Below are 14,512 nucleotides of genomic sequence, written 5' to 3' on the forward strand. Positions count from 1 at the left end.
GTGTGATAGAAGCGAGCAGAGCAAGCTTCCGGCACGAAGTCCTAGTCACTGGTGGCATCTGCAGGTGGAGAGGCGGTGTCGGTCCCAAGCCAGGGGGCTACCATGGCGGCACACGACCAGTGGAGGAGAAGTGCAGCAGCGCTCTGAGCGAGACCTGTGGTACAGCCAGGCTCGAGCGTTGGGTGGTTGGAGCCCTGACTTCTTATAACCCACCAGGGATGGAGGTCCCACTCATAGAGGTGTCCAGATGGAGTCCTTATCCAAGTGTCTAGACTTGTGGTTTCAGGCATTCTGGCCCCTCCTAAGGGCGTTTGCATTCCATTCCATTACTTCAGTCTTGACATAGCACTTGACATACTGTTCACGGCTGACAGGGACTCCATAGTGGATTGTCAAAGGTGTCCAGAAAGTCCGCTTTGTTCTTGTTCTCTACATCCTTGGAGCAGTTTTTACAGGCTTGTTATAAATTTTGAAAATGCTAATTAGTACAAAGAACAGAGTTAGAATCACTTCTTAAGTTATCATACCCTCCAGAAATAGGTATTGTTATTGTTGTTCTTCCAGTACTTTCCCCCCCCTGGTATCATGCTATATATGTTTCATATCTTTTTTTAAAAAAACTTAACATTATACTCTTATCATTTTCCCAATATTCTTTGAAAAGCTAATCTTTACTGGTTTCATTAAACATTTGCCGTGAAGGCTGTATCAATTGACGTTACTACAATGATATTTGAGGGTACCTGTTCTCCCTCAGCATCACCAACATGATATACCCAACTTCTCCTTATCTCTGCTGTTTTGACAAATGAAAAACAATGCCTCATTATAGTTTAAATTTGCATTTCTCTTACCTGAGTAAAGTTAACTAGCTTTCTAATTTTAAACATTTGTTCATCATACATATTTATATCCTAGCTATTTTTTTGTTGTTAGGTTGCTGGTATTCTTATTATTTTATAGAAGCCCTTTTTATATTAAGGGAATCAGGGCCTTTTCAGTGATGGAGTTGCAATAGTGTTAAGAAGGATTAGGCTTGTTTTGTATATCCCCAAAGGTAAACCTTTGGGTACAAAGAATAGAATCAAACCAAAAGAAGGAAAAACTTTGAGAACGGATGGGGATGCGGGATGGGGGGGGGGAAGCAATGGGGGAAAACGTGGGACAACTGTAATAGGAAAATAATAAACACATTTTTAAAAAAGAAGGAAGAACTTTGTAACTCTTCATTGCGCAGAAGTAGAAAAGCCTCCATCAGTTGAAATGATTTTCTTATTTCTGGGGAAATACAAGCATGCACTGAATGTTAAGATAATGGGTGCGTAACCAGATTCAATGTTCCTCAAAATGCTTGTGTGCTAGATGACTCTGTGCTCTGCTGGAATAAAAAAAAAAAAACAGAGCACAAGAATTTTTTAAAAATAAAAATGAAATTGTGCTGTACTAACACACGAATATAAAATATAAATAAATATACATATTTTGAGTGCATGCTCACATTTTTTCAAGTAATAATGATACACGACCTAATTAATGTGAAGAATACTATTTTACAATATTCTCCTTTTGGTTTTTATTTTTTTTAAGTATTTTATTGTTGTACTATTCCAGTTGTTCCAATTTTCCCCCTTTGCCCTCCTCTGCCCAGTCCACCCCCAACTCCCACAGTCAGTCCCCATGGGTCACTCCTACATGCTCTTTGAGTAGTCTTTCCCCCTTCTTTCCTCCCTTATCCCGCTCCCCTCTCCCCTCTGGTTGCTGTCAGTCTGTTCCTTGTTTCCGTGCCTCTGGTTCTACTGTGCTTGTTAGTTTCTTTTTGTTCATTAGGTTCCTGTATTAGGTGACATCATATAGTTTTTGTCTTTCTTCGACTGGCTTATTTCGCTAAGCATAATACTCTCTAGTTCCAGCCATGTTGTCGCAAATGGCAGGAGTTCCTTCTTTCTCTCTGCTGTGTAGTATTCCATTGTATAAATGTACCACAGTTTTTTGATCCACTTATTTATTGACGGGAACTTAGGCTGTCTAAATAACGCTGCTCTGAACATATGGGTTTTTGCAAAATTCTGACTTGCTCAAGTGTGATGGGTATACCTGCAATGGTCCCACCTGAAACCTCAGGCTCCTCCTGAGATCTATTAAATCAGAATCTTCATTTTAAACAACATCCTCGAGTGACTAATGAGCACATTAACATTTGAGAAGTCCTCGGCTAGATTGCCTTGCAAACTAGAAATATTATAATTCTATGAGGTAAGAATGAAAATCTTATTTTACGGCGTTAATGGCTAATTTTTTTTTTTAGACTTAACTCTTCAATTTGTCTAGCTGCATATTTGCTGTGAAAAACTTGCCTGAACATTGAGGGAGAAGGAATGCCCTGGAGAAGGAGGAACAGCTAGTGGTCACAAGACAAAGGGGGAAATTCTTTCAGTATTTCCTGCCAGGAATTTAGACTCTGGGGAGCATTCTTTTCCAAAGCCCTGAGTGGTAAAGGGTAGAATAATTTTGCAGTGACCTATTTTTGGTCAGGCCTGATATGTTTTTTCTGATATCTTGATTTGTTTAGGGCAACTGTAAATGATTAGAAACAGAGAACTATCTGAAAAATGGGCACTCCTCTTCCCTTTTTAATCCATGCCCTGCCAAGGTTTAGTTTAGCTAAAAAGCAGTCAAGTTCACACACTGTTGATGAACCCTTCACCTACTCTGAAAAGAAACATATTTTGTGCCTTTCATCATCATCCTCCTTACTTTACAGCTTTGAACACTTAACATCCCATGTCCCCTGGGCCCCGTCAGTCCTGGGAAACCAGGACGGTTGGTCACTCCTGCCTAGTTAAATTTAAGAACTGGTAGGCATAAACGTTCATGCCTGCGTCTCAGGGACATTTTAGAATCGTTTTGTCCATTATGTTGTTACTTGGGCTTAGAAATGTCTTAAAGGTTTTTCACTACAAGCCTCAGCAAGTTCTTTGATCAGGAGAACAAGCCTTCCTTGTTTCCAAGGGTGTGCCCATCAGAACAGCCACACTAGCATTCACTGCTTGGCAGCCAGCAGTATTTGCAGGCAATGACTGAACAATATCCTGGAGAGGAAGGGAAGGGTCTTGGTGATTCACATGAAAATTCCTACTGGATTCAAACCTCCCGTCTCCCACACAGCCTGCTTTTTCTAGCTTGCTCTGCACTTTCAAAACCTTACCATACCATTACTGAATCAAGACTTGGGGTGGGGGGTTTGATTGAAGTAAAATCCATCTTTTTTGGGGGGGGGATACTCTAGGAAAATTAGGAGAGAAGGATACTTTCTCATTATTATAAAGACTCTTATTCAATGAACATCCTATATCATATCTAACACTGAGATACTAGAAATAATTCTGTTAATTTAAGGGAAAAAAAGACAAGAATGTCTACCAGCACCATTATGATTTAATATGGTTCTGGGAGCTTCGAAGCTAGTAGTAAGAGTTATAGCTACTGTAAAGGAGGAGGAAAAATATTTCTTTGTAGGTAATGTGCTAATAAAAGAAAACCCCAAAGTGGCTGCATCCAACTTGGGGGGCGATGAGCACAGGACTTGTCCTGAAGTTACAGTTACAATGCCTGCAACATGGATTTTTAGCTTATGCGTTTATTTGGCATGATTGAGGGGGTGGAGCTAACAGATTACAGGAAGGAAGCTAAAGCCACCCTCACCTCCAACACGTCCCTTGGCACCACCATGCTAACTAAGACTATCAACCAAAACCTGGATATAAAGCATGTAAAAATCACTTTCCTGAATAAAAGCAATGACCAGCTGTAATGGGAACATCCCATTCATAATGGTGATAACAACATCATATAAGTCCAGGGGAAAACTTATTCCCCTTTAACCCAGTAATGCTACTTCCAGGAATTGAACTATTTCCTGGAAAAAAATTTAACATAAGAACAAAGGCTTATTATACAAATATTTATTCCAGTGCACTTTCACAAAGCTGAAAAAGAAGGAACAAAGTAAGTATCCAGAATAATAGGAGAATTAGTATATATCTGGAAACTGTATATAGGAAAAATTATTATCTATCTGGAAGATGGAATATCATGCAGGATTATTTATAAAAGAAATATTTAAATAATTTAAATGTTTATTAATCACAGCCTATTTAAATCAAAGTTTTTCACTTTTGCCATGTTGAGTGCATAATTCTTTGCTGTGGGGGCTATCCTAGAATGTTTAGCGGCATCCCTGCCCTCTACCCACTAGATGCCAGAAACACCCCCTCCCTCCACTTGTGACAACTGTGATTGTCTCCAGACACTGCCAAATGTGTGCTGCAAGGGAGAGGGTCACCAAATTGTCCCCAGTTGAGAACTTGTGGTTTAATATATGTGTTCACACACAGGTGTACTGCACAGCCATTAGGGAAAATTTCACAGCTTGGTGTGTCCTAATGTAGAACCAATCTCTGTGATAGCTGGAAAGTGACAGAGGCGAGATACAGAATTGGCAAAGTGTAGGATTTGTTTAGAAAGAAAATATAAAGGTATGAAAAGACTATACCTTCATTCTTTTTAAATGACTTATTATGAATTTTATTGTGGGGAAGACGGACTAGTTTAGTTAATGATTACTTCCACAGAATATATTGATGCAAAGAAAATAAAATTATAAAATTCATGTTTCAATATTGAAAAAAGATAGTGCTTAGAGAAAAAACAAACACATAATGACAGATACAAATATATATTCACAAAGCTTTTAAAAATTTTATTGGTTTGAAGTATATTCATAAGATTGTACAACTATCACCTGATTCCAGAACATTTTCATCTCCCCTCCCCCCAAAGAAAGCCCATACCCATTGGAAGTCACTCCCCCTTCGCACTTCCCTCAGCTTCTGGCAACCACACATTATGTCTCCATGGATTTGCCTATTCTGAACATTTCATATAAATGGAATCACACCCTATGTTTATAGTCTCTCATGTCTGGCTTCTTTCACTGAGCATAATGTTTTCAAGGTTCACCCATGTTGTAGTTTGTATCAGTACTTCATTTTTTTTATGGCTAAATAATATTCTTTTGCATAGACATAACACATTAGGTTTATCCAGTTATCTGCCGATGGACACTTGGGTTATTTCCACTTACGCTTTTATTTTTGGGCATGCCTGAGTTATCTCTGGAATGATATCCAGGAAACTGGTAATGTACATCCCAGGAAAGGTTACTGCGTCATGAGGGAGAGTAGGAAGAGTTAATTTTCACTCTAACTCTCTTTCTCTATTTGTACCTTCAGAGTTTTGACCTATGCATTGGTTAATTATTTAACATATTAATATTTTCAAATGTCATCTTCCTATGCCATTTTAAATGATTTTTAAAAGCGTTCTTATGATTGTGAAGCTCCTGATGCTCACCTGCTCTCCAGGAACTCTTGCTGAGGTGTTCTACTTGGGTCTGTTTCCTCCACATTAAGTTGACCCAGATGGTGTTCTATTCCAGTAAACCAGATAAGCTAATAATATATGGTAATGCGTAATGGGGAGGATGATCTAGGGGCAGCTTCCTCTAAGATGTATTTGTGGACCATTAGAGGTCCCCATGAAATTTAAGAGTGCTTCAATATATAACCACAACTTTCTTCTCTGTCACATGTTCCCTGGCTGAATGGAAGTTAAAATGATGTGTGTGTGCGAACGCATGCACGTGTGCATGTGTGAGTTTAGATGTGGAGGTGGAGGACTTCTAGTTTGCAAAAATAATTAGAAAATGATTGAGAAGGAGCAAGAGACATGTAGTTGAAGAAGTTTCATGGTCTAAGGGGGAAGTTAGCTCTTCCAGCAAAAAGGTCTCAGAGGGTTTCAGGAGAAATTTGGCCATTTAGTAAAACCTTAAGGAATGAGTTAGATATGACTCTGAACGGTGGGGGAAAAGATGGAGGGAATGCTATGGGGATAGACTACAAATGGTGAGTAGTTTATTTGGACTTAAAAATTGGATGTGTGGAGGGTGAGTGGGCTCTAAGGCTGTAGGCTGGGCCATTACTGGGCGAAGGCCTTGAAAGCAGAGCTCAGTATTTCTTTATGCATAAATGGCCAATATTTCATATCCGAAAACTCCCAAGTTAATGCAATCATATTAAATTAGAACAGTCTTTAGTCTAAAAGTTCATAATTAGACTGTCAGTGGTTCTCAACTGTAGGAGATATTGCCCACAGGTGGCAATTTATGGAAACATTTCTAGTTATACCAACTGGGGAATGCTACTGCCATCTAGTGAGTAGAGGCGAGCAATGCTCCTGAACACCTTACAGTGCAGAGACACTTTCCACAGCAAAGACTGAAGCCCTGGTCAGTGAATATAGGTTGCATGAGGAAATAGCGGCTTAACTGAAATATTCTTTGAAAGTAGTCCTAATAAATTCCCAACAAATTTCCCCATTATGCCCCACCCGATTAACGATTACAAACAGAACCCATTCATGTCTGAGAGACTGCATTCCTAGAGTTCTTAAGTAGACAAATAGGAGGGGGGATGTAATAAAGACTATAAAGCAGTCATTAAACATTCTTTATGTCACCAAATGTAAACTAATTCTTTTTAAGTGAGACTAAAAATAAGTCCAAAATAAATTAACATAGATCATTACACGATAAAAAGCTGCTTGCAAATCTTCAACGCTTTTAGCAAAGCTGCTTTGGAGTTATCCATCAATAGACTCTTGAAATGAAATGCCTGACCTTACAGGATTAAACCCAAAGGACATCAGGACATGCAATAACATTAGCTATGAGTTTTATGAGAAGATTCACATGCTTTCTGTACATTAACCTCTAAGCCTCACCAACAACCCTGAAAAGTAGGAATTGTTAGGCTCCTATTTTATAGACGAGGAAACAGAGGCTCTGAGTAGTGGTGACTTGTCAAGCTCACACAACCCATACAGAGCAGACTTGGGCTTGCCCATCTATACCAGGCCCACACCTGACTGCTCTTCCATGCTCCTACTCATACTCCTTTTAGAACAAAGTTGCATTTCTATACATCAGATATTGTCTTGATACATTGATGCACTGATAACATTAGCAATGATATTCCAGGCCCTGGCTGGTGTGGCTCAGTGGATTGAGCGCCGGCCTGTGAACCAGAGTCACTGGTTTTATCCCCAAGTCAGAGCACATGCCTGGGTTGTAGATCAGGTCCCCAGTTGGGGGCGCAAGAGAGACAATCATACTTTGATGTTTCTTTCCCTCTCTTTCCCCTTCCCTTCCCCTCTCTCAAAAATAAAGAAATAAATAAATAAAATCTTTAAAAAAAAAAGAAATGAGATTCCACAGGTGATGCAGATCCGCAAATTGAATGCCTCATACTCTTGCTGTTACTCACTTACTATGGGATTCAATGCTTTCATGGTTCATGGTTGAGGGATCCAAGTTTTCCTGCCTGCCAGTGCAAAGTAACACTGTCACTTCTCTTCTGAACTTCTGGTATAATGAGGAAATGGATTAGGTTGGTTGACTGCCTGGATATTTAAGGACAATCATTTAACTTCTTATAGCCACAATGAGACCATTTGTGATCTAGTAATAACATGATAATGAATAAAATCATGCTTTAATTGCTTATGACCTTTCGTTACAATCTAAAAACTCTTTTCCTCCTTCTATACACATTTTTGCCCCATGCCACTCCAGCTTTTCCCCAACAACATTCCAGTTTTTTAAGGACCAGCCAGGGGATTGATTTCTCCATGAATCACTCCCGCATTCCTCCAGATTCTTCATCATCAAAATTAACCTGTGTTTCCACTGGGACTAATTATGCTTCTCTTCAGTATTCACTTCTCTTATCTGTACAATTTAGTAGTGTTTCTCCTGGTAGCTCCCTGAAGATGAGAAAGGGATGATCATGTGTTCTTTCTGGGTGATTTCTAACTTTCCACTTATGAGTTTGTGACAACATTTTCCTTGTGAAGGCAAAAATGAGAGAATGAAAGAAATATTTAAAATTATCTCCAAATTTAAAGTTTATTAAAAAAAAAAGAGAAAGACAAAAACTGGCATCCCTCTATCAGACCTCCTTATTATAAAATGTTGTATCATTTCTTGAAGTCCAAATTTCTAATAATTGTGGCCCAATAACACTAAGTACAATGAACACATTCACTAAAAGTCTGAGAAATTAAGTCCTTATAATGAATTGAATCAGGGAATAATACTAATGTACCAATCAAAAAATGTCAACTGCTTAATTAAATATTATTATAATGGAATTTTAATGAAATATTAAAACAAGAGGGGACTTGACATGGTTCCGTTAAACCTGTCTTCCTCTCTGTGAGACCCCAAACCTGCCTGGAACCATGTGTGTACAGCAGCATTTTTCAGGCACTTGATCTTATGTGTCTGTCTTGACAACCTTTAACTAGAGACTGTGCTTAGAAGAAAAACCTCCTTCTACACCGCAACACAGCTCATTCTTTGATGACTAGATGGCAACCTGTCACATGGACACACGGATACAGTCAGTATAGAAAAACACTGAGCATCTATTGCTAGGATCAGCAGAGGGCAGTCTTAAGCAAGAGTATTTCTGACTACCCACTTTCCCCCTGGGTACAGACACAACACTTTTGTTTGTGGGAAATTTGCAAAATCATAGAAGTTGGCAAACCATTCCCTTGATGCTCCTTCATTATAACAGGACATAAAACAATGAATGTGAACACCTTGACTACAGATTTATAAGATGTAGGTCGTATCAGTAAAGAAGCTGGCCCGGTGATTATATGAGGAGCCAGGGGTAGTTTGTCTGAAGAGAGTCCCCAAAAGATTGAGTCCTGAGTGGGGTTTTGAAGAGGAAGAGCATTCCTGGACCTGAGGTTTTAGAAACAGCTAGAAGTTTCTAAGGAAGTATGCAATTCAGCTCACCTGAGTAGTTAGATTCAGGAACATTGATCATCATAGAACCTAATGTGCATGTCAGAAATTTTACTCAGAGTGAAAGAAAAATTAGTAGATTTAGGAGACTTTTAAAAATAGGGACAATAGGAAAATATAAAAGTGAATTCGCCTTTTAGTCAGTTGTTCTTTTCTGTGTAGTTAGATATTGTTGGATAGAAGTCTTCAATGTCCACACCAAGGAGGGATCCATTGATCGTCTCATTTCAGGATTCTGTGGCTGCCTGTCTCTCCATCAGCCTCTTCTCTCCTTCACCCAGGAATCATAAGACCTAAGTTTTATGTTTGTGTGCAGTAGCACACGGATTCTTTCTTTGCTAGAGGTGGTCAGTTTGTCTTAAGCCCTCAGAATTGTCAGTACTGGCTGCTCTTGCAACTCCCATCAGATCTGTCCTTGAAGGGAAGTACTGTGCTCACAACACATACATTACTGCCAGGGTGACAGCAACAAGGGAGGCCAAAATAGTTTTATTCTCAAAAATAGAACATGTTAATTTAAGCCCTCGTTCTGCTACTATTAATGGTGTAAACTTAATTACACTAAGCCACATGTTTTTAGTAGTAGCATGTAGATAATAATATATTCCCAGGATCAGATGCTTTGTAAATGCTGAAATGCTATGCAAACACAAGATGCTGCTATTCATTCATTCATTCACATATTCATTCAACAAATCTTCAGTGTCAGCTCTATGCTGTATTCAAGGAGGTAACATTCTCTTAGGTAAGACAGAGAATAAAGGCATAACCAAATAATTATGTAATAGTGTATCCCTTTGTAAAAAGGCTTGGAAGAAGAAACAAATCAGAATAGGTTGACCGATTTGATGGGGTGGTTGGGGGTGGTCTCTCTCAGGTAGTAACATTTGAGCAGAGGCCTGAATGAAGTGAGGAAGTAAAACATGAGAATATCAGGGTAAATTCACTCCAGGAAGCACAAATGAGGACCTGAGAGAGGACCCATGAATGGGATCTCTGCCCCCACAAGTGTGGTAGATGTGCTGATTCTAGAACTTAAACTGAATTTTTGTTATGTGCCAAGTGCTTTGCAAACATTACTCAACACTTACTGAGCTCATTTCCTAGGTTCATGTTGTTACATGAAGAAACTACGCCTCCAAGAAGTTAAAGCACTTTGCCCCACACCTCACACCCAGTAAATGGCAAAACCAAGCTTCCAACTAGGGCCCCAAAGTCTGAGTGGTTCCCCAAGGCAGGGCCATGCCAGCAGGGGGCAGTGTGGTGGGATTCCCTGATGCATTGGTGCCTCTACAGAATTGTGGCAGAAAATGTCAAGGCAGGACCCATTTAGAGCTTTAAAATATTTAGATTCACACATTGGCTGAATACCTAACCCATGCTGGTTATGTTTTCCTTTTTTGTTAAAAACACCTTTTGTCACATGTGAAGCTGTTATGTAGGGCTGGGATTGGATGAGCCAATTTAATGGAGTGATTTTTCGGGTTTCTCTGTGATGGCTCAACTATTTAAAACATTTTTTTTTTTTTTGTAAAATAACTTGGGTCCTTAATTGTATGGATTCAAACATTATGTTTCTGTCCTTGAAGACCAGTTAGCTGCTTCCATTATGCAACATATTCCTTGCTGGCCTTTCTCATCAGCCATGACCTCAGCTCATGTATTTTTTTTTTTTTTCTTTTTCCTACTCAGCTACCAAGAGAAGAAAAGCCACCATTTTAGGGCAAATAGAAATTAAAATAAAACATAGTTTTATCTATAACATAGACTTTTTGCTTTAAAGAATGCCTTGCAAAGAAACAACAAACTATATTATATTTTGTGCTGTAATTCCTCAGAATTAATTTATAGGTCTTTGAGGTATACCTTTCCTAAATCTCACATTGCAATTGACAGTTTTCTTTTATTATTGTTGTGGGTTTGTGCCCTTCTCCTTCCAAATACAAACACACAAAATACAAAAAGAAGTAAGAATTGACAAGGAAGTAAAAGTATTTAGTAAAGACCCACGGGAAGTTCAGGACTAGAAGGAGGAAAGGACAAGCAGCACCAGGAAGCATGGCAAGTCCTTTAAGACAACACCTGTTTCAGATTACACACTTCTTACTTAATTAGACACATGCAATTCTTGAGTTTAAACATAACACTCCCAAATCTATCAACCACCCGTGGCAACTCTCCAGGTGTTTGCAATTATGTAATGTCCTAAAAAATCATCTGGAGTCTGTCAACTTGCAAAATATTGCTTGAGTTTAAAAAAATTCTTTGCAAGCATTAGCTTAGACTTAAGGTCTCAGTGTAGCATTTATAGCACGTAGCAAAAATAAAGAAAATAAAAGAGAGATGATAATAAGGAGTTAGTCATTTCTTTGGTTTCTGATTTCCCCCCAAAGGCTAAAAGTATGGTTTTTGCAGTAAGTAGCAAAAGGTAGGCATTACGAAGTCACACCATCTTCATTGTCCAGACTTCTATAATTCAGTTTTTATAGTGTTTAAGGATGGGAGAACTGGCATTTGCTTTTGTATTACCACGGAAAATTAAAAAATACTCACTTGAAAATTAGAGGAAAGTGGAATAATTGCCTTCTCAGTCTTTTAGATATAGTGTTGGAATCGCTCTCTAAAATAAAATTACAGAACAACAACAACAACAAACCTCTCTTGGTGTCCATGTAAATTTTCATCTTTAAACGAGTCATGCTCAGCCACCACAATGTACCTTTTAAAGTTGCCTTACATCTCATGTTTTGAGATGATTAACAACTTGAAAACCCCAAGGCTTGGATAACTGAAAAATTGTTGGGGATGGAAAGAATATGATTTGAAAGAGACTCCTTTGAGAACCTAAAGGAGAGCTTCAGTCCAAGCAAAATGAAAAGTGCCTTTATTATGCAGTTGTTTGAGTTAAAAAGTGCATGCATAACACAAAAAGGAAAGCAATTCTAGACACTGCTCCTGGAAGTGGTGCTGCTTCTCTGGAATTTGGGATTTTTAAGCTTTGTATGAGGTGCTGAGTGCTTAATTTATATTTTGACCTGACCGCTTTCTAGAACAATTCCAGGTCTTTTCCACTTAGTAACATATAAAAGTCATATATATATATATATATATATATATATATAGAGAGAGAGAGAGAGAGAGAGAGAGAGAGAGAGAGAATTTTAATTTATTAATTTATTTTTAAAGACAGGGGAAAGGAGGGAGAAAAAGAGGGAGAGAAACACTGATGCGAGAGAGAAACATTGATTGGCCGCCTCTTGCGCATACCCTGACTGAGGACCAAACCTGCAACCCAGGCATATGCCCTGACGGGGAATTGAACCGGCAGCCTTTCGATTTGCAGAACGATGCCCAGCCTACTGAGCCACACTGGTCAGGGTAGAGCTAACTATATTGTCCTCACACGTATTATGGAATTATTCTGATTCTTAGTGCTTTCCCTGATTTCTCACTGCTTTCCTGCCCAGCTGCAGTTCACTGAAACAAGGAGCAAGGCACATCACTTACTCTCCCTCACTAATTAGCAGCAGCATCTTTAGAGTTTTCCAAAATAAATAAGTTGTCTTTGTTGTGAAAATGTGAAGTACTCATTTAAGAACACCCCAACTGTCACACAAGTGGGAAGAAGGTAACAACAACACATAGCTGTAATTCTATCATCTGGAGATGACCACAGTTCACATTTTGCTGTGTCTATCCAGGCACTGGAACCATGCAGAAACTCCATTTCTTTAATCTGACTTTTTCTCCTTCTTTCCTTTGGTCTCAAACTGGCCTTGTACAGCCTATGAGCACCCTGACTCACCCACCTCCCTCTCCCTGGCATCTCCACTTTTTTAATCATTAAGTTCTCAGGACAATGAGGTTCAGATAATCTTTGGAACAAAACCTTATATCTGTTGGCCACAGAGGCAGAATTTTAGTCAAACTAAAATAACATCTGAGCCTCAGTCGTGTTTCAGCTCCAGGCCCATCTGGTCAGGGTTCTCCAGAAAACGGTACCAATAGAATATATAGAGATAGATATAAAAAGGAGTTTGTTATAGGAATCAGTTCACATGGTTATTGAGGTGGTGAAGTGTCATGATCTGGCACCTACAAGCTGGAGAACCAGGAAAGCTGGTGGTATAATTCAGTTTGAGGCCCAAGGCCTGATAACTGGGGTATAAGTTTCAGAGTCTGAAGGATGAAAACCAGGAGCTCTGATCTGAGGGCAGGAGAAGATAGAGGTTTTATCTAAAGAGCAGAGAGCAATAATTCATTTTTTCTTCACCTTTTCGTTCTGTTTGGACCTTCAAGAGATTGGAGATGCCCACCTGCACTGGTGAGGATCTTCTTAGGTCTAGGGATTCAAATGCTAATCTCTTCCAGAAACACCTTCACAGATGCACCCAGAAATAAGGTTTTGCCAGCTATCTGGGCATCCTTTAGTGCAATCAAGCTGGTGCATAAAATTTACCATCACAACCTAGAACCTCCCATTTTTGTGGCCATCTGCTTGTCACCTGCTGGGAACTTTGTATAGTAATGACAACAGAGCAACATTGGCTTGGAAACAGAAGAGACCCAATAGTTAGCTGAAGAAGACGTGGGTTCATTATAACAGTACAATAAAGGATATCAACAGTATGACGGTATCAGGTCTTTCATTGCCCATAGTTTGAGGTATGAGGAGGCCTCATAAATAATGCATGTTTTCCTGGCCTGGATTCTGAACCAGTTGAGAAGATAAGAGTAAGAAAGATGGCAGACAAAAATACATATACCTTTATTTCTGATAAAGCTGAGATCGGAGAGTATAGCTTGTATCTGCAGGCTGCTGGGCTTCTGAATCCTGCACCTGAAACTTAGGCAGACTTGATTCAGAGATCACTGGCTGTGCTGGACCCTGCAGGCCCATCATCACCATGGGGGCTGGCTCTTCTCACAGAGGCAAAGAGCAAAAGATGACATTTGCTTTCTGTGGGCAGACTGATTCCCAAAAAGGAAGGAGAAGGGCAGAGCTTCAGCTATGCAAGCAGTTTCTGCTTTTATGTCCACCAATCAGATTAAGTTGTTTCCCTCCCCAGGGTGGCAAAATACAGCAAGAGCCCAGGAGTGTTGATGTTGATGGAGTACCCTCCACGGGGAAGGAAATATCAAAAAATGGCGGTAGAGGTTTTCCTAACATTTTGTGGAAGATCCTGCCCTGGTTTAATCAGCTGTGGCTGATGAAGCAGGGGTCACATAATATAGATCAGGACATGGCCTTGGGTGGCCAAGGTTATGGCTATACTGTATCTTGTACACTGCTATGATTGGTTTTATTTCTTGGCCCCTTCCTGGCTCTCTAGGCTTATCTCTTTCCATTCCCATTTCTTTTAAAAATGTTTTTAATTGATTGATTTTCAGCAGAGAGAAATGGAAGGGAGGAGAGAGAGAGAGAGAAAGATAGAAAGAGACAAACATTGATGTGAGAGAGAAACATTGATTCGTTGTCTTTCGTATATGCCCTGACTGGGATCGAACCCACAACCTTTTGATGTATGGGACAACGCTCCAACCAACTGAGTCATTCGGCCAGGCTCATTGGTTGAT

The 14,512-nt window shown here is 39.5% G+C and overlaps 1 protein-coding gene across 3 annotated transcripts in view; it reads left to right on the top strand.

The window, feature by feature from the left end:
- The window catches only part of PIR (pirin), an 89,800-nt gene that overhangs the window by 11,744 nt on the left and 63,544 nt on the right, over positions 1–14,512 (top strand). The window lies entirely within an intron of this gene.

Source organism: Furipterus horrens, unplaced genomic scaffold (assembly GCF_987537825.1).
Source record: "Furipterus horrens unplaced genomic scaffold, mFurHor1.1.pri manual_scaffold_17, whole genome shotgun sequence".
Lineage (NCBI taxonomy): Eukaryota > Metazoa > Chordata > Mammalia > Chiroptera > Furipteridae > Furipterus > Furipterus horrens.